This window comes from Mobula hypostoma, chromosome 25 (assembly GCF_963921235.1).
Source record: "Mobula hypostoma chromosome 25, sMobHyp1.1, whole genome shotgun sequence".
NCBI classification, from domain to species: Eukaryota; Metazoa; Chordata; class Chondrichthyes; order Myliobatiformes; family Myliobatidae; genus Mobula; species Mobula hypostoma.
Window position 1 is genome coordinate 23567907 of NC_086121.1, and position 27495 is coordinate 23595401.

The 27495-nt window shown below is 39.6% G+C and overlaps 1 protein-coding gene and 1 long non-coding RNA gene across 2 annotated transcripts in view; one reads left to right on the forward strand and one right to left on the reverse strand.

Moving 5' to 3' along the window:
• The window catches only part of micos10 (mitochondrial contact site and cristae organizing system subunit 10), a 37947-nt gene that overhangs the window by 10274 nt on the left and 178 nt on the right, over positions 1-27495 (reverse strand). The window lies entirely within an intron of this gene.
• LOC134337943 (uncharacterized) lies at positions 2096-27495 on the forward strand. The gene is made up of 3 exons (XR_010016114.1): positions 2096-3099; positions 20957-21256; positions 24782-27495. It is a non-coding gene; the product is annotated as an uncharacterized LOC134337943 (long non-coding RNA).

The window sequence follows — 27495 nt, forward strand, 5'->3', positions numbered from 1 at the left end:
TGCCAAGATCATTGCTGATGAAAATCTAACACCCAAAGAAGTCTACAATGCTGATTAGGTTTTATGTAAGGTATAAGAACAATAAAAAGTAAAATACAAATACAGTGCACTGTATGTAACCTTTCAATCAATACACGGCATGATAGGTGGAGGCTCCAAGTCTGCAGTTGTTTGTTGCTGTTCAACAGCTGATTCAAGTATTCTCTTGATCCTGCACTGCTTGTGTGAAGGCCAATTTATACTTTTGCGTCGAATCTACACCATAGGTACGGCGTAGCCACGTACTCTACGCTGTACCCTTACGCGCACCTCCCCAAAAATGTAACCATACGTCGCAGTGACGCAGACCGCAACAACTGTGATTGGTCCGCTTGGTAGCATCGCATTTCCGGTTGCTTCATCATCAAATCTACCTGCCGACATCCGAAAATATTCGAAATGCATTTCCTCATCCATGTCTCCAAGTGGCCGGACAAGCACAGAAGATTCACCCTCCTTCTGCCTCGATCCGTTCAATGGTCGTACACACCATCCCCTCCGACATCTTCCCTCTTTCTGCCTTGCAGTAATTTCAATAAAAGTAACTCTTGTTCAATATTTATTAGCTCCAACTCCAACATGATGCGCTCAGTTTCAGTCACTATTGTTTGAAGTACACAAAGAAACTCAGTGGCATAGAAACCCCACGGCCAACTAGCGTTTTGCAGAACGACGCAGACACAGCAACACACAAGTATCAATGCTCACAACAGCGTAGGCCACTTGCATAGGCTACAGCGTAGAGCCTACGCAGAAGTATAACTGAGCCTTTATCCTGCACACATTATATTAATGTATGCAATAACTTTTAAGCACACGTGAAGAACAGGTGTAAGACAAAGACATAAATTCAATCAGAAATGACAGTGATCCCAGGCTATCTCTTTATTTAACGAGATGCAGTGCAGAGAAGGTTCTTCCAGTCTTTGAGCCGCGCTGCCCAGCAAGTCTCCCGATTTAATCCTAGCCTAATCACAGAGCAAGTTTTTACAATCACCAGTCAACCTACCAAGTGGTAGGTTTTTGGACTGTGGAAGGAAACCCACGTGGTCATGGGAAAAATGCACAAACTCCTTACATTCCAAAATCCAAACTACATCTGGCCCCATGCATTTTGGTTAAGGGGTACTCAACCTGCTGCTATGATTAGCACAAGATAATTTTTATATTGAAAGAACCACAGCCCAGGCTGACAGTATGCAGTATAGTTACAGTATTCCTGTCTATATGTCACTATTTGTTACAAGAGTTCTATTAAGGTGATTTTAGTAAACACAAACAAATTGTCTTATTTCTATATTTACTTGCACCAATTTTGACCTGATAACATGCAATTAAAATTAGTGCAGATAAATAATAAATCAGTGATCAACACAAAGAATACAAATACTACCAACCAGCTGTACTCAGTATGTTCTTTTTCACTGCACAAGTTTCCCTTACCCTGGCAACACAGTCTGTCATTCTCCTTGTGTTAAACTGGCAATGCCATCTGTGACTGGGCAGCAGCCAAGAATCATCACGGCAGGGCTGTCTTCCAAATTCCTCTTCCTATCCAAGGAAGTGCCATAATCTATATATTTAACATTATTCAGAGTAGAATGTCAACATTACTTCCACCCAAAATAATATACATACAGCTACAATATAATCTCTCCCAATCTGTACAACCTCTACAGCAAAGATAATTTTCTAATGGGTGACAGTAAAGCACTAGGATTCACTCGGCTCCTGAGTTCAAACCATTATTTTAAATAAATATCTAAGACAAATGGCTGATTTACAACTATCAAACAGAACAGATGGCCAAGTAATCTTGGAGCAAATCACCTGGTCACATAAATGAGCAGATAAACAATATGTGGGACACACACCGAATGCTGAAGAAACTGTCTGTTCATTTCCACAGATGCTGCCTGACCCGCTGAGTTCCTCCAGCATTGTGTGTGTTACTCTGGCTTTCCAGTATCTGCAGACTTGAGTTTTTAATACATGGGACAGAAGTTTTCCCTTCACAAAGTTAAGGAAGCATCCATTCTTTGTAACTGCATCAATGCGTTGGGACCAGGACAGATCATCCTAGTGCAGTATACATTTATTGGTGCTGGAAATCTGAAATTTAAAAACTCAAAAGTGCTGGAACCTTTCAGCAGATGAGGCTGCATTTGAACAGAGGGAGAAAAAAAGTTAATGTTTCAAGTTAATAACGTTTCGTTAGAACCGGTAAAATTTAGAAAACAGGCTCGATTTAAATTGCAGAGGAAAGGAGAGAGGTAGGGAGAACAAAAGGAGTGCCTATGATAGACTCACAATAGACACTGATAGATCGAAATTACTGAACTGAATCCACAATCTATAGACTCGTTCTTAAGAACTCTACAACCCATATTCTCAATATTTATGGCTTACATATTATTTCTTTTGTTCATTGGGTATTTGTCTGTCTTTGTTGAGTGCTGTTTCTCCATTAATTCTATTGTGTTTCTTTGTATCTACTGCAACTGCCTACAAGAAAAGTGAACCTCAAATAGTGTATAGTGACATATATGTACTTTGATAATTAATTTAAATTTTGAGTTAGTTGTGCTGGGAATGAAGAATACAGATGTTCAAATTTCTAGTAACCATTATTTCTAACAGGTCAGGCAGCGTCTGTGGAGAAAAGCACAACAGAACAACTTCAGAACCAGCTCGGACCAAGAATCTGGAAATCAGAAACAAAAACAGATAATTCTAGGAACATTTAGCAGACCAGAATTTGCATCTGTGAAGAGAAAAACATAATCAATACACAAAATTGACAACCGTCTCTCACAAGCATAAAAGTTCATCAATCTGAAATGCCGACCTTTCGCACAGATTCTTTGCTTTTGCATCAGAACCGGGCTCTTCTGATGCAAATTGGAAAGGGTAGTTTTTGACATTCAATCAGGGATGCTCAAATGGAAGATGAGATTGTTTGAAGAGTGTAAGCTTGAGAAACTAAGTCCAGTATTGAACACCAAAGACAACAGGAGTAGGATTCAGAATTAAAGTGGAAGTGCAGTGGACTAAACTGAGGTACGTTGCAAAGCAGTCACCTAATTTGCACACATTTTTCCTGTAGTAGTGGAAGCTATACCATAATCAATATAATGCACATAATTGGAGAATGTACAAGTGGATTGCTGCTTTATCTAGAAAGAGCTTGGGCTCCTGGAATGGTAAGGGAAGAAGAACTAAAAGCATAGTTGCTACAAACCCCCTCCCTTTGTACAGGAAGGTGCTACAACAGCAATGGGCATTGGTGCAGATGTCAGACTAAACAAGAAAGTGATGACGGAAACAATCCCTTTGCAGTGCTGAAAGGGGTGGGAAGGTGATAACGTCTAGTTGAAGGTGGTGTAAATTTCAAGAGAAGGGCGGTCGGATGAAAGCAGAGGACGAAGCGAACTGTTTCCTTACTTTGGGTGAGAAGAGGGGGCTAGAACAGAAGCATGGGAAAATGGAACTAACACTTCAAAAAAATAGTTATCCATAATTGGCTTGCATGGAGATGGTATTACTGAGTTAGGGTAAAGCATGTGTGAGCAATTTGAGATGATAAATTATCAGGCACATTGAAAAATAAAAATTGTTTTTCTTCCTCCCTCCCAGCCCCAAAGCACGAAACCTCTAATACATTAAGCTTAGTGACAAATCAGTTGACATTTTCAGCCGAACAAAAGTCCCAAGCAAAATTTCTGCTCCATAAATCAAGACCCAGGGAAAGATTGACAGGCCTTCAATTCGGCTCAAAAAGGTTAAAATAAAATTTAAGAACTCTTGCTTCGAGTGATTCTTAAAAGGGTGTTGAGTGTTCAGTCATGACAAGCATCGTACCCAAAGCCTGATTTGGCTCAAAAATCTTTGAGTGCTTTGTATAATACTGGATGACTGCTACAATTTAGTAAGAACGTCCTACCACAAGTAGGACAGCAGAAAAATAATACATGTGAAGCATTATGCAAATATTTACTTCATCTCCCAACAATATCTCAATATCTGGTTTATTTCTGAACTAGCTGTAAACTCCATGACAAACGTAATTAGCTAAATAGGAGTTCAAACTAAAACAATGAGCTGAAACAGCATGAATACTATCTTAACACCTCCTTTTGAAATTAGGATTTGTTACTCATGTCGCACAATATTTTGTTTATGTGTTCTCTCAGTGATAACCTGCTATTTTCATGTGATTTTCAGAAAATTTATGCTCTAGATTCTTCATAGATCAAAAGACATTTCATAATAAATATTTATTAACAATTGCAAACAAACAAGAATTCTGAATACTTGTTCAGAATGCTGGAGGAACTCAGCAGGCTAGGCAGGATTTATGGAAAAGAGTAAATAGTCGACGTCTCTGTCCGAGACCCTTCATCAGGAAACACACATCAAAGTTGCTAGTGAACGCAGCAGGCCAGGCAGCATCTCTACGAAGAGGTACAGTCGACGTTTCAGGCAGAGACCCTTCGTCAGGACTGCAGCAACTTTGATGTGTGTTGCTTGAATTTCCAGCATCTGCAGAATTCCTCGCGTTTGCCCTTCAACAGGAGTCAGGTCTCAGCAATTTCCTCCAGCATTTTGTGTGTGTCGCTTGGATTTCCAGCTACTGCAGATTTTCTTGTTTTTCTGTAGATTCATGATTGTGGGAAGACATTCCTAAACTTTTAAATGGATGAGCCCTCCTTTTGGATCTAGATTTCCTCAAACAAGGAAACATGCTTTCAGCATCTACCCTTACTACAACTTCTTAAAATCTTGAATGTTTCAGTAAAATCATGAGCCTTTCTCCTCAATGTCAATAAAGCAAATGCGCTTAACTATTCCAGTTAAGGCAGCCCTTCTTACCAAGAATACCTGAACTACATTTACTCCCCCCCCCCCACTCTATATCACACAATGGGATAATTTATCTATCTGTTCATTGCATCACCAGTATAATTTCCCCCATCTGAAGTCTACTATAGAGTAGCTTGCTTCAATTAACAAATCTCACTTGTGGGTCCAGGAGATAATTGGTCCAAATTCCACTCCACAATTTATTCTAGAACCCTGTTTCTGTTGAAGGAATGTTTCATTGCAGAGCTGTGAAATTCCATAATAATATGACATGAGCTGTAAAGAGCAGTTCAAACTTATTGAGACCAAAACAACTTACATAAAAAGTGATTTTCAGGACTTCCCAAAGTTAATGAATGATTTTTGAAGTACCAGAAATAGTTATTTTACCTGCAAAATAGTGCCACAAAATCTTTTGTGCCCACATCAAAGGACAGACAGGGGCCTGGTTAAACTTTAAATCCAAAATATAATATCTTTGGTAGTACAATGCAGTATTTCACAATACTACACTTCATTATCAGCCGAGAGTTGTAGACTCAACACCTTGCACTGCAAACAGAACACAGAAATGCAACTTCCATCTCAGACTGTCAAAGTACGCAAAAGATCCCATGCTACATTTTCATACAGCAGAGTAATTCACACAATCATTTGTATGGACATTAACTTCTTCACTTATTGAGGGACTGACTGCGATATTCTTATAAAACTAGTGAATATTTTTGAATATAGTGAATATACACAAGTATAGTAGCATTTATGCAAATCTTAGGTCTTCATCAAATTTTACAACACATCAAATTAGTTCACAATAACAAACCTGTAATCGATTTGGGAATTGCTTTTTTCTAATTAACCTCTGGTCTTGACATTTGCTTCATTTCTTTTTTGCCTTCCACATTCCATGTTACAACATAGTATCTTCTATTAGTCTTACTTCGTTACTGAAAATTAGCTGTGTCAGTTGTTTTTTTTTTAACCCCCTTGAGAATTCTATAAAGTTTAGAGAATTCCCTGAAAGAGTAAAACTTGTGACAATGGGAGTGCATTCAAGATGCAAAACAATGTAAACTTTACAATGCGTGACCAAAAACCAGATCTAATAGATCTCATGGTCTAACTAAAACTGCTTTCTAATAAACCTGCTTTATTCCATATGGAATATACAGATCACCTAACTGTCTCAATGGATTTGTCATTACAGAAAATTACACTGAACATTCAATATGTATAGAGTACTTCCAGCATACATGACACGTTATGCCTTCAAACAGAAGCACTAACTATAACACTTTGCATTCACAAAGCTAACTTAATGTTTAAAAAAAAAGCATCACCATGCCAAGAGGGGGATTGGTTAGGAGTACGGATCATGAATATGATTAAAGAGGTGAGTTCCAAAGGCAGTCTTAAATAGCAAAATGGAACAAAAGAATGAAAGACACAACTCACAACCTAGACACGGCTTGATAGATGAGTGGATGATCGTCAACCTAAGGAAGTGACATACACAAGCTTTGTATGATGTGTTGGAGGCGGTGGGGGGTGGTGGAGGGAGAAGCAAGAGATAAACGGTAATGTTTCTTTCGGGAGTAGACCAAGCCTTCAGAGACAGGATGCAGCAGAGCCAGAAAGTTTATACACAAAAATAAAAATTTTATATTTGAAGCATTTGTTGACTGGGAACTAGTCTGTCAGTAGATAACATCTGATTGGGACTTCATGCAGGACAGCGGTACATAGTATGGGAGAACAAAAACAATAAAGAGGGTTTCAGCATTAGAGAGGAGCAATATTTTAAAATGCATTTACAACACTAAGGAATCATTGGCAAAAGCTAGCACTTCTACCTATAAGGAAATGCTCTCGAGTAGCTTTCTTGAACTGCAGCACTCCATACACAGAAGATAACCCACAAAGTATATCACAAGCTTTGATACAATTGTGACAATTAGATTACCACAGATGGTATTAATAACCAATCTCACAGTCTGGTGTCAAACGTGGGCCAACCAAGATAAAGGCATCAGATTTTTTTTTATTAGTGACAACCACAAGAAAATTAAGTTTTTCTTTCAGAAATAGTAAGTTGATGGTTAATTATATCTTAAGTAATACCAATTAAAATCACAAAATTAAATTTAAATTGCACATGTCATGACTAAATATTAATTCGTCTCCTTCAATGTTGCACAACCACTGTATTTTGATACTTTGAAAGTTATAGATCTAGAATAGGTAGCTTTTGCAGCACAGGAGATATGCAACTTGGAAACATGGTATTTTCTCATCATACAGAAGATGGCCACTTAGATGTAAAAGTCAATGTAAAAAAGGTCTCTTAAGCATTCCATTTTCTACAAATTATTTTCTCTCACATGTCCATCAACTCCATCTGATTTTCCAATCACCCATCTAAATTAGGGATAATTACAATTCTCGTTCAACCATTATGCCTTTGGGATGTGGGAAGAAACTGGAACACCCAGTGGAAATTAAGTAATTGCAAAAACTTCACATCAACAACATCAAGAAAAGTTGACGTTCAGCGCCGGCTATTGAAATTGCAAACAGCGTAGACTTCCGGGTCATCAAGGGAATGGCGGCGTAAGGAAAAGGTCTCTCGACAAAAAGAAGGTAAACTGCCCCAAAATCGAATTTAGACAAATACTTAATATTGCATAACTATATTAATAAAAGGGGCAAGGATGATGTCTAAGAACAAGAATAAAAAGTCCGCTTCGAAGGCTGATAAACATAAAGAGATGCAGCAAGGCGACGGGCCTAGCTCCCCCACGGCAAGCCAGGACGGAGATAATGAGGGGGAATCGGTGACTCTGTCTTTGATTCTCGGAGAGATTCGCGAGTTCCGACAAGATAACAGCAAACAGCTGGAAGATATTAAAGGAGAAATAGTAAAAACTAACTCGCGGATAGATGAAGCCGAAGCGAGGATTGTTGGAATTGAAGAGAAGCTACAAAACGCCAAGGAAGTGATAGCAGAAATGCTGAAGCTACAAGACCAGCTCCAGTGGAAACTAATAGATCAAGAAGGCCGCTCGAGAAGGGAAAATGTGAGGATCTACGGAGTTCCCGAAGGAACCGAAGGTAAACCCGGATTGATGATTCCCTTCGTGGAGAAGCTGCTTAGAGAGGACCTTGATATACCGGCCGCAAAAGACCTACAGATAGAAAGGGCTCACCGCGCGTTGGCACCACAGCCTCCGGCAGGCGCCCAGCCCAGATCGATTCTGATCAGATTTTTCAGTTACAGAACGAAGGAAGAGGTGCTTAAAAGAGCATGGCAAAAGAAAGGTTTCATGTGGAACAACTGCAAAATCAGTTTAGACCATGACTACGCACCGGGGATTCTTGCCAGACGGAAGGAATATACGGAAACACGGAGGGTCCTGAAGGAAAACAACATCAGATTCCAGACCCTGTATCCAGCTCGGCTGAGTCTTTTACGATGAAGGGACAAAAACTTACGCTACGGTGGAGGAGGCAACGTTGGACCTGGTGGACCGGGGACTACCTATTAAAGTTATCACCCAACCGGAGTCACTACTGGAGAGGATTCGGCAGAAGTCGTGGCAGTTAGTGGGGCGAGGACGCTCCACTCGAACCAGAGTGTCAAACTACAAGGAAAAGCTGCAAATATTCAGACGCGAATGTACAGAGAATACAGATTAATTAAGAGAAATGACTGAAAAGAGTAAATCGGACTTAAAAGTAAAATGAAAACTGGTAACTGAAAATAAACTAGGCGGAATAACTTGAATGATAGCAATATGGTCGAGACATAAATAGGAGAAAATTCTCTATGATTATTCAAACTGCTGAGGGCCCTCTAACACAGGGTGAAGATAGAGGTTATCCCTCTGAACTGAGGCAGGTCGGTGCTCAGGCCTCACTGTGGGAAGTCGGGAAAAATTTTCAAATGTTATACGTTCAGAAATGTCTAGGGTGTGGTTATATGTCTTGGTTTACTGTTGAGAAGGGATTGCTTACTGTTTGGTTAGAAAAGGAGAGTGCTTTTTTTCTACTAGAGAAAAATGCAAACTGAATTGGTAAAAATAATTTCCTATAATGTTAATGGGGTTTTGAATCCAATTAAAAGAAATAAGATTATGTCTAAATTGAAAAAAGAGAGGGCACAAATAGCTTTCCTCCAGGAAACACATATGAGCCAATCTGAACATGGAAAATTAAAAAGAATGGGCTTTAAGCATATATTTTATTCATCATATAAATTGAGTCACAAAAGAGGGGTAGCTACTTTAATATCAAGTACTCTTTAATTATGAACATATTTCAGAGACTAGAGACAAAGAAGGACGGTTTGTAAAAATCACAGGAAGAATAGAAGGTACAGAAATAACATTGCTGAATGTTTATGCTCCTCCAGGTAGTGAATGGTCATTTTATAGACACATTTTTGACCTAATGGTCAGTTCTTGAGGGGTAGTAATTTGTGGAGGGGATTTTAATATTAGATTAAATCCTATATTAGATTCTTCAAGAATAGTTACTCAGAATAAACCTCTGACTCGGAAAGTGAATTCATTGATGGAGGAGATGGGAATTATAGATGTCTGGAGGGAATTACACCCTACTAGTAAAGATTATACATATTACTCTTTCCCTCATTCAGCCTATTCAAGGATAGACTATTTCTTTATCTTTAATACAGATAGACTCAGGATAAAAAACTGTAATATTGCAACAATTGATCTGTCGGATCATAGCCCAGTCTCTATGTCTCTAATCCTGGAAAGGAAAATGAGGAAAACACTATGGAGGCTAAACTCACATATACTCAATAACCCGAAAGTAATGGAGAGATTAAGGGGAGAAATCAAAGAATATCTAGACCTTAATGACACGGGAGAAACATCACCAGTGATTTTATGGGATACATTGAAAGCTGTACTGAGAGGGAAAATTATTTCCATTACTACTCACATGAAAAAAATCAATGCACAAAAATTAGCAGACCTTCAAGGAAAATTAAAACAATTTCAAGTTGTAGATAGCAACAAAAGTAATTCAAATCGAAAACAGGAAATTAGGAAATTGCAAAGTGAAATTGATGATATTTATACGTTGGAAACTCAAAGAAATTTTCTTTACCTGAGACAAAAGAATTATGAAGTAGGAGGTAAATCAGCTAGATTATTAGCATATAAATTACGAAAACAACAAGCAGACAATACAATTCATAAAATAAAGAATCCAAAGACAAAGCTTGTGGAGAGTACAATAGGGAAAATTCAAGAGAGTTTTGAAACATATTATCGCGAGCTGTACTCCCAACCCCGGGCCCCCAATGAGCCCTATATAGACAGTGTATTGAATTTTTTAGATCTACCTAAACTTACAGATTTACAAAATGAAAGTTTATTAGAACAAGTAACTGTCAAAGAACTGAACGTGGCCATCTCTAGGTTAAAGGCTGGAAAGTCCCCAGGTTCTGATGGGTTTACCTCAGAGTGGTACAAGTCCCTGAAGACACAGTTAGCCCCATTACTACTTAACACCTTTAATTGGATCTTGCAGAGAGGAGAAACTCCACCTTCCTGGAGAGAAGCGATTATTTCAGTTATTCCTAAAGAGGGTAAAGATAAACTAGAATGTGGCAATTATCGGCCAATTAGTGTTCTTAATTTAGATTACAAACTATTTACATCTATATTAGCGTGCAGATTGGAAAAGCTTTTACCTGGCCTAATCCAATTAGACCAGACTGGATTTATTCAACAAAGACAAACACAGGACAACATAAGGAGAACTCTGCACATATTAGAACAGGTTAATAAGAACGAGACAGAGACAATGGTAGTAGGATTGGACGCTGAGAAAGCTTTTGATTCGGTTAGTTGGGCATTCCTATACAGAGTGTTAGGAAGATTCGGCTTTCAAGAAAGGTTTATTAAAGTAATTCAGACTCTATATACAGCCCTACAGCCCGAATTAAGATAAATGGGGACCTCTCTGACTCCTTCATTTTAGAGAGAGGCACTAGACAGGGATGCCCAATTTCTCCTCTCCTTTTTGCGCTATATATTGAACCACTTGCCCAACTAATAAGACAGAGCGAAATCGTAAAAGGTATCAAGGTGGCAGGGATTGAACAGAAAGTGGCGTTATTCGCAGATGATGTTTTGGTCTATCTGAGTGAACCAGAAAAATCATTTATAGGATTGTTTACACTGTTGGATGACTTTGGGAAAATATCAGGTTATAAAATAAATGTAAAGAAAACGCAGGTTATGTCTCTAAATTATACACCATCCAAAAAATTGCAGGATACATACGATCTTAAGTGGGAAGCTAAATCATTAAAATATTTAGGAATAACCCTGCCGAAGGATCTTTCAACACTGTCACAGGTAAATTATGGGCCATTAATCTCAGAGATAAAAGCAGATATGCATAGATGGAATCTTATCCCCTTTTTAAGTTTAAATTCAAGGATAAATACTATAAAAATGAATATTCTTCCTCGGTTATTATATCTTTTCCGTACTTTACCAGTGGAGGTGGATGATAATCAATTCAGGGAATGGGACAAATGGATTTCCCGCTTCATTTGGCAAGGAAGGAAACCTAGAATTCGATATAACACCTTACAGTTAGGGAAGGAAGGAGGAGGTATGGTTCTTCCTTGCCTGAGAAATTATTTTTATGCCTCACAGATAACCCCTCTGTTATATTGGTGTAATAGGAAATATAAGGCTAGATGGAAGGAAATAGAATTTGGATTAGTTGACAGTTTTCCTCTTCAGGCCTCAATAGCTGACAAAGGATTGATGGCCCAGTTGGAAAAATTTAATAATGCTTGGATAAATCTTACATTAAAAGTATGGCAGATGGTGGTTAATTCATGTGGAATTAATAACATGTTAAAACTCTTTAGATGGTGTGCATATGATACCGAATTCCTTCCCAACAGAGGAGATAAAAGATTTGAGCTATGGATAAAGAAAGGTCTTACAACCTACCTCTCATTTATAGATAAAAGAGTATTACAAAGTTTCCAAATCCTGCAGGACAAACATGGCCTAGAACATAATGACTTTTTTTAGGTACCTTCAAATACGAAACTATGTTAACCAGAGTTGTAGATATACAGACCTATCAACAGTAGAATTAGAATTTTTCAAGATTCTGAATTCGGCTTGCAGTTCAATACCTAGTAAATCAGTTTGTCGCCTATATAATGCACTCTCCCATGCTAAAAATGTAAATACACTGTATATTAAAGAGAAGTGGGAGAAAGAAGCGGGGTTGGTACTTTCAGAGGAGGCTTGGGGGAAAATCTGCAGCTTTCAATGGTCCTCGACTAATTCTTTGACTTGGAGAGAACATTGTTGGAAAAACATTATAAGATACTTCAAGACCCCATATCAGGAAAAATATAAAGATACAAATGTGATGTGTTGGAGAAGGTGCGGCTCCAAGGAGGCAAATCATTTTCATATTTTCTGGGATTGCCCTAAATTAAGTCTATTTTGGGAAGGTATTCATAGAACATTAGTTAAGGTACTTAGGTCCCAGATACCTCTGAACTTTGAGACGCTCTATTTGGGGCATGTATTGTTCCTTGAACAGAAGGAAGATATAAAGTTGCTGCAGGCCCTCTTAGTGGCAAGTAAGAAATCAATCACTAGAAAATGGCTAAATCCAATACCACCTACATTAGAAGATTGGTATGAAATTATCTTGGAAATATTTAAAATGGAAAAGTTGACTTACTCCCTGAGAACTCAAAAAGAAACATTTTATCAAATCTGGAATAAATGGATTGAATATATAACCCCAATGCCAGCAGACTTCAGATGACTCTCCTAATGATTTATACTGCTCTTCTCATCAACACAGTAATATTGCTAACGTAAGCACCCCTAGTCTAAATGTTTGTTTTTTTTTGGAAAATAGAGAGTTGACACAAGTAAAGGGAAAGATTTGGGAAAGGGATTAAAAAAAATGAAAAAATTAAGTAAATAAGTACATAGGGATTGGATAATTATGTCTGCGGGCAGGAACAAACACGAACAAATTGGGATATAAACACCTACAATGGTTGGTATATAGGCTTGTATGCAACATTTTGGACCAGTGGAAATGGTCCAGAAGGGTTGTATGGAAACTATTATTACCATTTTTCTTAACAACTAATTTCATTACTTAGCCTAATAGGTTAGATTTACCACAGTACATAATTATCTATTTAAATGTTTATTTTCCTTTTATATCATCTCAATGTGTACTTAAGAATGTATAAATAATTGTAGTTTTATACATATAAAAAAATGGAAAAGGTTATATGTGTGAAAAAAGTACATGATAATTGTGAATTCCTTATCCAAATAAAAATAAAATTTAAAAAAAAATTGCAAACAGCAGCACTGCACCACACCACCACCCACTAGAATACCAAAGCACGATCAACAATGTACATAGAATATTTGGGAAGTACACTGGATTCCAGTTAATTGGGACACATCAGGACCAGGACATTTTTGTCCAGTTAAGCACCTGACCAAAAGTTCCATGAAAACATTTTAAAAAACGACAAACTACATTTAACTGAGTATGAAAGCATGTATTTAAATGAAATGCAGAACAAATTAGAACACTACCAATATTACAGTACAAAACTATTAGTTCCTAATAGCTATGACAAGAGAAACTTATAAGCGTGCATTGCATATTTTTTGATTGACCATAAACGAAGAAAATCAGTGCAGAACCTAGTGCAGGTAATAGGCTGCCTTCATTGCCTTGCCGCATGAAGTAATGCCAAAGATCACTGCTTTTTAATTCGGCATCAGTTAGTCCAAATGAATAAGTAACACATTTGAGAGGCTGAGGGGGTGATAGACAGAACATATAGGGAGGTAGTTACACTGAAGGTGCAGGACACAGGAAACTGGGTGACAGTCAGGAGGTGAAAGGGGTTAACCAGCCAATGCAGAGTAGTACCCCGTGACCATCTCCCTCAATAGCAAGTATACAGCTTTGGATACTGTTGGAGACAGGGGTATGAACTAGCAAAGGAAAGTCACATGGTCAGGTTCTGGCACCGTCTGGCTCTGTGGACTCAGAAGGGGTGGGCGGGGTGGAGAAGAGGAGGCAAGGTGTGCGATACGGGACTCATTAGTTAGGGTTACCTGCCAGGGTCGGGGACATCCTGGATCAAGTAAGTCCTCAGCATTCTTAAGTGGGAGGATGAACAGCCAGTGGTCGTGATCCATATAGGTACCAATGACATAGGTAGGAAGAAGGATGAGGTTCTGCAAGGAGAGTTCAGGGAGTTGGGTGCTAAGTTAAAGGACAGGATCTGCAGGGTTGTGACCTCAGGATTGCTATCAGTGCCACATGCTGGCGAGGCCAGAAATAAGGTGATCATACAGTTTATCACGTGGCAAAGGAGTTGGTGTAGGAGGGAAGGCTTCAGATTTTTAGATCGGGCTCTCTTCTAGGGAAAGTGGAACCTGTACAGAAGACAGTTTACACCTGAACTGGTGGGCGACTAATATCCTAGTGGTATGGTTTGCTAGTACTGCATGGTGGAAGGGGGATTAAACTAAAGTTGCAGGGGGATGGGAAACAGAGTGCCAGAACAGATAGTGGAGTGGTTGTGGAGACAGATATTGTTAAGACCTGTCAGGAATCTAAAGGTTGAGCATGTTGCAAATAATGCTCTAAGTAGTATTGTAGGAAAGGCAGATGAGCTCAGGGCATGGAACACTACATGGAATTATGATATTGTAGCCATTAGTGAGATTTGGTTGCAGGAGGGACAAAACAGGCAGCTCTATATCCCAGGGGTCAGTTTTAGACACGATTGAGTGGGAGGAATTAAAGGGGGAGGGGTGGCATTATTAGTCAGGAAAAATGTCACGGCAGAACTCAGTCAGGACAGACTGGAGAATTCATCTAGTGAGGCATTATGGGAGGAACTGAGTACAGGTGTCCCCCGCTTTTCGAACGTTCGCTTTACGAAACCTCACTGTTACGAGAGACCTATATTAGTTCCCCGTTTTCGCCAACAGAAGGTGTTTTCACTGTTACGAAGAAAAGCAGCGCTCGAAAAAAAACCACGCGACAAAAATCAGCGCCCAATAAAAAAAGGCAGCGCACGCCCCGAGCAGCTGCTCTCCCCCGGATTCGGAACGACATTCTCGCCGGCATTGCTTAAACACGTGCCTGTGAGCATCTGTTAGCAAGATGAGTTCTAAGGTATCGGAAAAGCCTGAAAGGGTGTTACACTTAGCGTAAAACTAGACATAATTAAGCATTTCGATTATGGTGAACAAAGTAAGGACAAAATGAGTTTGGCTTGTGGAAGCTGACGAAGATGATGTTGAAGAGGTTTTGGCATCCCATGACCAAGAACTGATAGATGAAGAACTGATGCAATTGGAAGAGGAAAGGATAACAACAGAAACTGAATTCAGTAGTGAAAGTGAAGTCGGCCAGGATCTGAACGTGAAGCAACTGCGTGAGACTTTCACTGCAATGATAAAATACGACTTTAATTTTGAAAGGGTACGTAGGTTTAGGGCATATTTGCAGGATGGTTTGAGTCCTTACAAAGAACTGTATGACACAAAAATGTGCGAGGCTCAGCAGTCAAGCAAGCCTTCCACATCAGCCACAGCAGACGACGAACCTCGACCTTCGACATCGAGGCAGGCAGACATAGAAGATGAGCTGCCTGCCCTAATGGAAACAGACAACGATGAGGTGACAACTCAGTGTCCCACCACCCCAACCCCCAGGCCGCGGACAGATACCAATTCGTGGAGAATGCAGCGGTAGCCGGGAGGCACACAGCACATCTTTAAGAAAAAAGCTGAAATAAACAAGCTAATTAATTAGGTGCCGCCCGGCACGTAATTGTCGGCCCAGATCAGAGGCGATTGCCGATTGCGTCGCCTCTGATCTGGGCCGACATTTACCTGCCGGGCTGCACCTAATTAATTAGCATGTTTATTTCAGCTTTTTTCTTAAAGATGTGCTGAGTGCATTCTTCACGGATCAGTATCGGTCGGCGGCCGGAGGGTGGGGGCCACTGCACCACCCAAACTCCAATGACTCAGTCTAACACACCGTCATCAGTGTGCTCGGAAAGCTGTCTTCTCGATTCCCGTACATACATTATTTCTACTTTATATAGGCTGTGTATTTTAGGTGTTATTTGGCATGATTTGGCAGCTTCATAGCTTAAAGGTTACTGGAGAGGGTGTTTTTGCTAACAGCGCTTGTGTGAGATTTTCTGCCAAGAGCACTTGCATGAGATTTTCGCTACAGAGAACAGTACCGGCAATGATTGTGGAAAAGTACTTCTACTTTATATAGGCTGTGTATTTATCATATCATTCCTGCTTTTACTACATGTTACTATTATTTTAGGTTTTATGTATTATTTGGCATGATTTGGTAGGTTATTTTTGGGTCTGCGAATGCTCACAAAATTTTCCCATATAAATAAATGGTAATTGCTTCTTCGACATTCCGGCTTACGAACCATTTCATAGGAACGCTCTATCTTCGGATGGTGGGAGAAACCTGTAATAAGAAAGGTATAACTATGTTAACGGGACTATATTCTCAAGCATCCAACAGTATGGGATTTAGATGAACAAATATGTACAGAGATTGCACACTGTTGAAAGAAACACAAGGTTGTGATAGGTGATTTCAACTTTCCACACATTGACTGGGACTCCTTTATTGTAAAAGGGCTGGTCGGGAAGTTTCCTTAATCAGTACACAGAAGTACAAACTAGAGAGAGTATGATATCTCCCATAAGGGAATGGGACAAGGCAGATTACAGAAGTTTGTGCAGGGGAACACTTTGCAGCTAGTAATCATAATGCCATTAGTTTTAAGGTAGTTATGGAAAAGTATAGCTCTGGTCCTCAAGTTGAGATTCTAAATAGGAAAAAGGCCAATTTTGATGGTATCAGAAGGAATCTGGCAAGGTGAGGATTGTGACTGTCAAAACTGTACTTAGTAACTGAAAGACTTTCGAAATAAAATTGAGAGAGATAAAGTTTGTGTGTGCCTGTCAGAATAAAAGGAAAGGATAACAGGTTCAGGGAATATTTGAGTTTGAGATAAATTGAGGCGCTGGTAAAGAAAAGGAGGTGCATTGCAGGTATAGGCAGGTAGGAACAAATGAGGTACCTGAGTATAAGAAATGCAAGAAAACACTTAAGCAATCAGGAGGACTAAAAGAAGGTATGAGGTTGCTCTAGCAGACAAAGTGAAGGAAAATCCTAAGGGCTTCTGCAGATATGTTAAGAGCAAAATGGTTGCAAGGGACAAAATCTGAGTTGGGTTTTTTGCATCTATATTTACTCGGGAGATGGACACAGAGTTTATAGAAGTGCGGCAAAGCAACAACACGGTCATGGACTCTCTACAGATTAGAGGAGGAGAAGTTTGTTGCCTTGAGGTAAATCAGGGTAGATAAATCCCCAGGGCCTGACAAGGTGTTACCTTGGACCCTGTGGAAGGCAAGTGCAGAAATTGCAACAGCTCTAGCAGAGATATTTAAATCATCCTTAGCAACAGGTGAGATACTGGAAAATTGGAGGATAGCTAATGTTGTTCCGCTGTTTAAGTAAGGCTTTAAGAATAAAGGAAATTATAAACTGGTCAGCCTGACATCAGTAGTGGGAAAGTTATTGGAAGGGATACTAAGGGACCGGATATACGGGTATTTGGCTAGACAGGGGCTGATTAGGGATAGTCAGCATGGTTATGCGTGTGGTAGGTCACGTCTAACTAATCTTACAGAGTTTTTTGAGGAAGTTACCAGGAAAGTTAATGAAGGCAAGGCAGTGGATGTTGTGTACATGGAATCCAGCAAGGTCCCTCATGGGAGGTTGGCCTAGAAGGTTCAGTCGCTTGGCATTCAAGATGAGATAGTAAATTGGATTAGAAATTGGTTTTGCGGGAGAAGCCAGAGAGAAGTAGTAGATGGTTGCCTGACTAGTGGAATACTGCAGGGATTGGTGCTGGGTCTGTTGTTGTTTGTCATCCATATCAACGATCTGGATGATAATATGGTTAACTGGAGCATGAATTGGGGTGTAGTGGGCAGCGAGGAAGATTATCAAAGCTTGCAGTGAGATCTAGACCAGCTAGAAAATTGGCAGATGGAATTTAACGCAGACAAGTGTGAGGTGTTGCACTTCAGTAGGACCAACCAAGGTAGGTCTCACACAGTGAGTGATAAGGCACAGAGAAGTGCAGTAGAGCAAAGGGATCTGGAAATACAGGTCCATAATTCATTGCAAGTGGCTTCAAAAGAATAGTGGCGTAAAGTAAAAGTAAGGTTTTGGTACATTAGCCTTCATAGATCAATGTACTGAGTACAGGAGTTGGAATGTTATGTTGAAGTTGTACAAGATTTTTGGTGAGGACTAATTTGGAGTGTTGGGTACAGTTTTGGTCGCCTGCTTACAGGAAAGATGTTAATAAGATTGAAAGAGTACACAGGAAATTTACAAGTATGTTGCTGGGACTAGAGGACCCGAGTTACAAGGAAAGATTGAATAGGTTAGAACTTTATTCCTCAGAATGCAGTAGAAGACTGAGGGGAGATTTGATACAGGTATACAAAAGTATGAGGTGTATAGACAGGGTAAAAGCAAGCAGGCTTTTTCCACGCAAACAACAGGAATTCTGCAGATGCTGGAAATTCAAGCAACACACATCAAAGTTGCTGGTGAACGCAGCAGGCCAGGCAGCATCTCTAGGAAAAGGTACAGTCAACGTTTCAGGCTGAGACCCTTCGTCAGGACGGTCCTGACAGTCCAGTCCTGACGAAGGGTCTGGGCCTGAAACGTCGACTGTACCTCTTCCTAGAGATGCTGCCTAGCCTGCTGTGTTCACCAGCAACTTTGATGTGTGTTGCCAGGCTTTTTCCACTGAGGTTAGGTGAGACTAAAACTAGAGGTCATGGATTAAGGGTGAGAGATGAAATATTTAAGGGGAACATGACGGGAAACTTCTTTGCTCAGAGGGTGATGCGAGTGTGGATCAAGTTGCCAGCACAAGTGGTGAATGTGATTTCAATTTCAACCTTTAAGAGAAGTTTGGATGGGAGCGGTATGGAGGGATATGGTCCGCGTGCAGGTCTATGGGAGTAGGTAGTTTTAATGGATCTGCACAGACCAGATGAGCCAAAAGGCCTGTTTCTGTGCTGTTGCTTTCTTTAATTCTATGACATGCATACACAACTGACACTATTTAAAACTTGTTCGCTCTGAGCACAGTGTAGTCTAATGGCCACACAAGTACATGTGACTGACGCTAGTTAGAAACTGCTGCATCCTGCAAATATTAATTCTCATTGTAATATTTAAGACGAATATCCATCCATTCAAACGTTTTATAGTTGCTAACTTGCTGAAGTTGTGAAATCATTTCATTTTCACTCCTGGCTGTTTCTCACATCTCCAAACATGAACACTTTAAACTGCAGTGAGCAAAACAGCTCTGAATTGTCTTACTGCTTATTTCTCGCCAGCTATCAGTAACAAAAAAAAATCACTGCTTTTTGAACACAAAACTGACACTATTTAAAAACTGTTCGCTCCAAGTACAGTCTATTGTCTAATGGCCACATGCAACTGACACCAGTTAAAACCGCTCAACAGTGTTTTGTCCCAATTAAGTGGCACAGTGTCCCAAATAAATGAAGGAAATCCCAGATTGTGTTTGTCTATCATTATGACTTAGGTGAAGATCAGACACTTTTTAGTAATTAATGCATAAAACCAGGTAATTGTAAAGAGTTCACAAATTTTTTCCTGAAACTGTATATCCAAGACAACCAAACTGATGTTGCAAGGATCAAAGGGGGTGAAATAAAACAGAGAAACAGAAGGAAAGGAAATGGAGACAACAGGAGAAGAGGGGGAATATAAAGCTAATATCTGCCACAGAAGCCTAAATGCAGAAACATACTGGCAAAGAGCAAATTCAAGTCTGGTCAGACAGAAGAGAAGAGATGGGTTACACAAAAGGCACCTCCTTTACCATGTGTGACATTGAATAAAATATTGTTGCAACTTGTAAATTTGGTATCTTCACTTCACAAAGATGATCAGTATAATGATCCATCACCTCGTAGGCACCAGAACTTCACTGAATCAGCTAATCTTTGTATTTTATAATTGCCTGATTGTTTAATCAGGGAAAGACAGAGGATTAGTTATTGCCAGGTGTTTAATGGTTTAGTGATTATATTATTATGCACTAAAAACATTATTATTATCCCTAATCCTTTCCTGACAGTTTTCATTTGCTTAAATCCACCAACACTATTCAAGCCACTGCATATTTTCTCTTCACTTCTTCCTCATTCAAATAACATTTTGAAATGAATATGCCAAAGTACCCTATTTCACAATACTGTGGAACTCTTAGAAATACAAACTTTCAGTTAACACTCCAGATCAATACACCGTCTTCCTCAACAAGTTGACAGAAAAGAAACTTGGCAATAAAATAATAATAATAAATTTCTATAGCACCTTTCACATATTAAGATCTCAGGCTCAAACTGCTTTACATGGATTGTAAAGCTAAATTATTATAGTCATAAAAATACAAGACAAAATTAAAAATCATAAATAAACATTTAGAATATAATATAACAAATTATATAAATATAATCAACATCGACAGGCATTAAGTACTCATATAAGTAGGCCAAGTTAAAAGAAGTAGGCCTTTGAAGTGTTTTGAAGCCTTCCACAGTATTAGCCTGGCATATCCTAATTGGTAGAGTATTCCAGACTTTTGGTACACATAAGCCAAAGGCTGCATCACCAGTTCTTATGTGCTTGGCTTGAGGAACACTATGCAAACCAGTAATCATGGAACCAAGATTACAATTAGGATGTAAGAGAATAGACACTCCAAAATAATAGACAATGGTGCCTAACGGCCACTCCTTTGCTTGCATCTTTGGAAACAGCTCTATTTCCATCCCTAATATCTCCATTTTTTCCCTTTCAGGGTTCTTTTGAAGATCCCGACCTGGAGTTGCACGCTGACTACGGTTCTTTGCAGGAATGGGACCCACTTTCAGGGTTTCATGACTGGTCGTTATTTGGCACGCCAAGGGCACGGCCTAAGAGCTTTGCTCGCCTTCAGCTGTTTGAGATTTCATGGCTCTGGAGACAGGGTCAGTATCCGGGCAGGAGGTTGGTGTGTCATGGGAGATGGTAGATCTAAGACTGTGTGCCCAGAGACCCGAGATCTTTGGGCACAGAGCTTGGAAAAAGCGACGCAACAGACTTTTAACATCATAAACCAGTGAGTTGTTTGTCATGTCTCCCCTCTCGCTGCGAAATGGGGGGTGGGAATCAAATTAAAGAGGCTAGGCGTGAGGAGGTTAGTTCACAACAGAGGGATGGGAACCAGTGCAGAGAGACAGAGGGGTGTAAAGTGAGCGTAGAAGCAAAAAGCACAAAGGAGAAAAGTAAAAGTGGCAGGCCGACAAATCCAGGGCAAGCATTAAAAAGGGCCACTTTTCAACATAATTGTATAAGGGCTAAGAGAGTTGTAAAAGAGCGCCTGAAGGTTTTATGTGTCAATGCAAGGAGCATTCGTAATAAGGTGGATGAATTGAAAGTGCAGATTGTTATAAATGATTATGATATAGTTGGGATCACAGAGACATGGCTCCAGGGTGACCAGGGATGGGAGCTCAACGTTCAGGAATATTCAATACTCAGGAGGGATAGACATGAAGGAAGGGGAGGTGGGGTGGCGTTGCTGGTTAAAGAAGAGATTAACGCAATAGAAAGGAAGGACATAAGCCGGGAAGATGTGGAATCATTATGGGTAGAGCTGCGTAACACTAAGGGGCAGAAGACGCTGGTGGGAGTTGTGTACAGGCCACCTAACAGTAGTAGTGAGGTTGGAGATGGTATTAAACAGGAAATTAGAAATGTGTGCAATAAAGGAACAGCAGTTATAATGGGTGACTTCAATCTACATGTAGACTGGGTGAACCAAATTGGTAAAGGTGCTGAGGAAGAGGATTTCTTGGAATGTATGCGGGATGGTTTTTTGAACCAACATGTCGAGGAACCAACTAGAGAGCAGGCTATTCTGGACTGGGTTTTGAGCAATGAGGAAGGGTTAATTAACGATCTTGTCGTGAGAGGCCCCTTGGGTAAGAGTGACCATAATATGGTGGAATTCTTCATTAATATGGAGAGTGACATAGTTAATTCAGAAACAAAGGTTCCGAACTTAAAGAGGGGTAACTTTGAAGGTATGAGACGTGAATTAGCTAAGATAGACTGGCAAATGACACTTAAAGGATTGACAGTGGATATGCATTTAAAGGTTGCATGGATGAACTACAACAATTGTTCATCCCAGTTTGGCAAAAGAATAAATCAAGGAAGGTAGTGCACTCGTGGCTGACAAGAGAAATTAGGGATAGTATCAATTCCAAAGAAGTAGCATACAAATTAGCCAGAGCAAGTGGCTCACCTGAGGACTGGGAGAAATTCAGAGTTCAGCAGAGGAGGACAAAGGGCTTAATTAGGAAGGGGAAAAAAGATTATGAGAGAAAACTGGCGGGGAACATAAAAACGGACTGTAAAAGCTTTTATAGATATGTAAAAAGGAAAAGACTGGTAAAGACAAATGTAGGTCCCCTGCAGACAGAAATGGGTGAATTGATTATGGGGAGCAAGGACATGGCAAACCAATTGAATAATTACTTTGGTTCTGTCTTCACTAAGGAGGACATAAATAATCTTCCAGAAATAGTAAGGGACAGAGGGTCCAGTGAGATGGAGGAACTGAGTGAAATACATGTTAGTAGGGAAGTGGTGTTAGGTAAATTGAAGGGATTGAAGGCAGATAAATCCCCAGGGCCAGATGGTCTGCATCCTAGAGTGCTTAAGGAAGTAGCCCAAGAAATAGTGGATGCATTAGTGATCATTTTTCAAAACTCGTTAGATTCTGGAATAGTTCCTGAGGATTGGAGGGTGGCTAATGTAATCCCACTTTTTAAAAAAGGAGGGAGAGAGAAACCGGGGAATTATAGACCGGTTAGCCTAACGTCGGTGGTGGGGAAACTGCTGGGGTCAGTTATCAAGGATGTGATAACAGCACATTTGGAAAGCGGTGAAATGATCGGACAAAGTCAGCATGGATTTGTGAAAGGAAGATCATGTCTGACGAATCTCATAGAATTTTTTGAGGATGTAACTAGTAGAGTGGATAGGGGAGAACCAGTGGATGTGGTATATTTGGATTTTCAAAAGGCTTTTGACAAGGTCCCACACAGGAGATTAGTGTGCAAACTTAAAGCACACGGTATTGGGGGTAAGGTATTGGTGTGGGTGGAGAATTGGTTAGCAGACAGGAAGCAAAGAGTGGGAATAAACGGGACCTTTTCAGAATGGCAGGCGGTGACTAGTGGGGTACCGCAAGGCTCAGTGCTAGGACCCCAGTTGTTTACAATATATATTAATGACTTGGATGAGGGAATTAAATGCAGCATCTCCAAGTTTGCAGATGACACGAAGCTGGGTGGCAGTGTTAGCAGTGAGGAGGATGCTAAGAGGATGCAGGGTGACTTGGATAGGTTGGGTGAGTGGGCAAACTCATGGCAGATGCAATTTAATGTGGATAAATGTGAAGTTATCCACTTTGGTGGCAAAAATAGGAAAACAGATTATTATCTGAATGGTGGCCGATTAGGAAAAGGGGAGGTGCAACAAGACCTGGGTGTCATTATACACCAGTCATTGAAAGTGGGCATGCAGGTACAGCAGGGGGTGAAAAAGGCAAATGGTATGCTGGCATTTATAGCGAGAGGATTCGAGTACAGGAGCAGGGAGGTACTACTGCAGTTGTACAAGGCCTTGGTGAGACCACACCTGGAGTATTGTGTGCAGTTTTGGTCCCCTAATCTGAGGAAAGACATCTTTGCCATAGAGGGAGTACAAAGAAGGTTCACCAGATTGATTCCTGGGATGGCAGGACTTTCATATGAAGAAAGACTGGATGAACTGGGCTTGCACTCGTTGGAATTTAGAAGATTGAGGGGGGATCTGATTGAAACGTATAAGATCCTAAAGGGATTGGACAGGCTAGATGCAGGAAGATTGTTCCCGATGTTGGGGAAGTCCAGAACGAGGGATCACAGTTTGAGGATAGAGGGGAAGCCTTTTAGGACCGAGATTAGGAAAAACTTCTTCACACAGAGAGTGGTGAATCTGTGGAATTCTCTGCCACAGGAAACTGTTGAGGCCAGTTCATTGGCTATGTTTAAGAGGGAGTTAGATATGGCCCTTGTGGCTACAGGGGTCAGGGGGTATGGAGGGAAGGCTGGGGTGGGGTTCTGAGTTGGATGATCAGTCATGATCATAATAAATGGCGGTGCAGGCTCGAAGGGCCGAATGGCCTACTCCTGCACCTATTTTCTATGTTTCTATGTTTCTATGAAATGGAGAGACCTCTTTCTCCCTTGCCGCTGCATTTTGACAAGTTGCAGCTAATTTATATCTTTCTTAGGCAATCATGAAAAGAGTGCATTACAGTAGTTTAATTGGCTAAAAATAAAAGCGTGCATCAATTCTTCTGCATCCTGAGTTGTGATGAGAAATTGATCTCTTGCAATGGTGTTCAAACAAAAGAACTTTCTTAATAATGAGGTTAATATGCGATTTGAAATTTAACTAGTCAATAATAACACCAAAATTCTTTACTTTTGGCTTGATTTGTAAGGCCAGATGATCAAGTTTATTTCTATGATTCACGCTGTTTTTAATTGCTACCAATAACCAAAATTTCTGTTTTTTCCTTATTTAGTTTAAGGAAATTAAAACTCATCCATTCTGTAATGCTAGTAAGACACCAGACCAGAGGGTTTCAAGACAAATACAGTTGTGCATTGTCTGCATAACTATGGTAATTCTTGTGTTTTGAAATTATCTGACCTAATGGAAGCACGCAGAGTGAGAACAGGCCAAGAATTGATCCTTGCAGCACACCAAACACAATTTCATGGATGTTGGATGCATATTCACCACAGCTATCAAAGAATTTTCCTCCTATTATACAAGATTGAAACCAGCTTAAGTCAGAACGACCAAACCATTGACCAAGGTGGTTTATGAGATTGCTGTGATCTACAATATCAAATGCTATGTTTAAATCTAAGGGAACAAGAACCGACATGTTGCCTGTGTCATTAATTACTTTAAGCAATGTTGTTTCTGTATTATGATTTGATCTAAAACCTGACTGGATACTTGTCAAATATAGAATTTTTATTCAAGTAATCACTTAATTATCAAAAAAACTACTTTTTCTAAAATTTTACTTAGAAAAGGCAATTTGGAAATAGGTCTAAAATTGTCCAAAACAGAGCAGTCTAGATTATTTTTCTTAAACAGGGGTTTAACTATAGCAGTTTTTAAGGAATCTAGAAAAATGCCAGAAACTAGTGAGCAATTAACAAGTACATGATCGATTAGTACATCAGAAACTTCTTTAAAAAAAAGCCTGTGGGTAGAGGATCAAAGACTCAAGTGGACAGTTTTAGCTGAGTAATTATTTCTTGAATTTCAGGTAAACTTCTTTTATTAAATGAGTTTAGTTCAACAGTGTTGAGCATGTTGAGGTTCAACAAAGTTTATTCTTGAGGTCTATATTGTATTGCATCTTATATTATTTATTCTCTCTAATAAATGCAGCAAACTCTCACTTTCAGCTTCAAAGGCTTTCAACAACCATTCTATCAATGGAGCTAGGTTAACAGTTGAAAATAATACTCATGGATTACCTGCACTGTCATTAATAATTTTGGACTGTCTCTCAAGATTAGTTAAATAAGCCCTCAAGATTTCATAGTGAACTATTCATTTCGTCTTACTCCATTACACTCAGCCTTACGAAACTCTCTTTTGAGTTTACAGACAGCTCAAGTTTTCTATGGTATTACAACTGTAGATGATTCCTTAAGATTTTCAAAAGCTACTATACTCGCCACAGCCTCAGTTTAGCATTACGATTTTCTACCTTATTATTTACAAAGACAGGCTGTATTAGAGTAAATGCTACATTCAGGGTCACAGTTAAAAATATTAGAAAACCTAGAAGCAAATATGGTATCAAAAAAAGTCTCTTTATTCTTTAGTTCTAGTTACAGAGATTATGTTAAAGAAAATAGAGTAATGATCTGAAATGCCATTGTCTGGGCTCCGAATCACCTTAATGATAAGTCCTTTTGATATGACTAAATCTTATGTGTGGCTTCCATGATGTGTTGGCTGAGTGACATGCTGACTAAGGTCAAAAGATTGCAGAAGGTTCATGAATTATCTTGCTTTGGAGTCACACTGATTATCTACATGAAAATTGAAGTCGCCTACTATTACAAAACCAATATAATATTACAGATAATAAAATGGAAAACTCAAAGTGTCCTAGCTACCATTCATATTTCAATAATCATCAAAAATATAGATTACGTATGCCAACATGTTCATGATGAAAATACTTCAAAAGTAATTGCATGGCTGTGACATATTTTGGCCCATTCTTAAGAGACAGTAAGGTTGTCTAGCAACAATAACTTGCATTCATATAGTACCATTTTTGTATGTTCCCAAGTACATCAGAGGTTCATATGAGAGAAATCAATGGAGTTGAATGGAGATCAAAAGCTCTATTAAAGACTTGTGCTTTCAGCGACAACTCAAAGACAATTTGGTGAGGAGGCAAAGGTATCTGGGACAGGAGTTGACGACTTAGAGTCACAATAGCTGCAACAAGTACAGCATGTAAAGTGGATTAGAGGACAGAGTCCTCTAGCACTTGGAGTGGCTACAGACATAGCGAGTGGGGTCAAGATCATGCAGGATTTTAAATACAACAGATAACTATAGTTCCTTATTTTTCTGGTGTGAATTGTAGCTAGGCTTGGAATGAACATTAAAACAAAATAGGTGCTTGTAATTAGGGAAAAAGACATAAATAAAAATATTTAAAGCAGAGTTATTTTAGTTTCACAGTCAAGTTGCCAGAGTCTTCATCTCCCCCAAAGGCGCTATTTTAACTGTGTCCATATAGTATTGTCTGATCTTGCCTTCACCTAATAGTATCCACAAACTACTTTATAACAGGAAAAAAATTACAGATTTTCCCCCTTAGCCATAAGAACTTTATACTGACCCAAGACCATGAAAAGAACTACATAAATAAAGGTGCATCGTTCTTTCCTCTTGCTCCTGATACACCAAGGTCAAAGAGCCAACTACCACTCGCCATTCAGTCTAACACAAGAATGGTGATGCATCGGGGAAGTACCAAAAGCGGTAAAGTTAATTAATGAGAACAGTCTAAGCCGGCGGAACGCTTAAAATAAAATGACATCGCAGCTCTTTAATTTTATATAACGGTTTTATACAATGAGCTGTACCCGTGCTGTTAGTCAGACCGAATCAATGACAGGGCACCTTGGTCACAGCCTACAAGATAGGCCCAAGACGCAATCACTGAAAACTCAATGACACACCGCT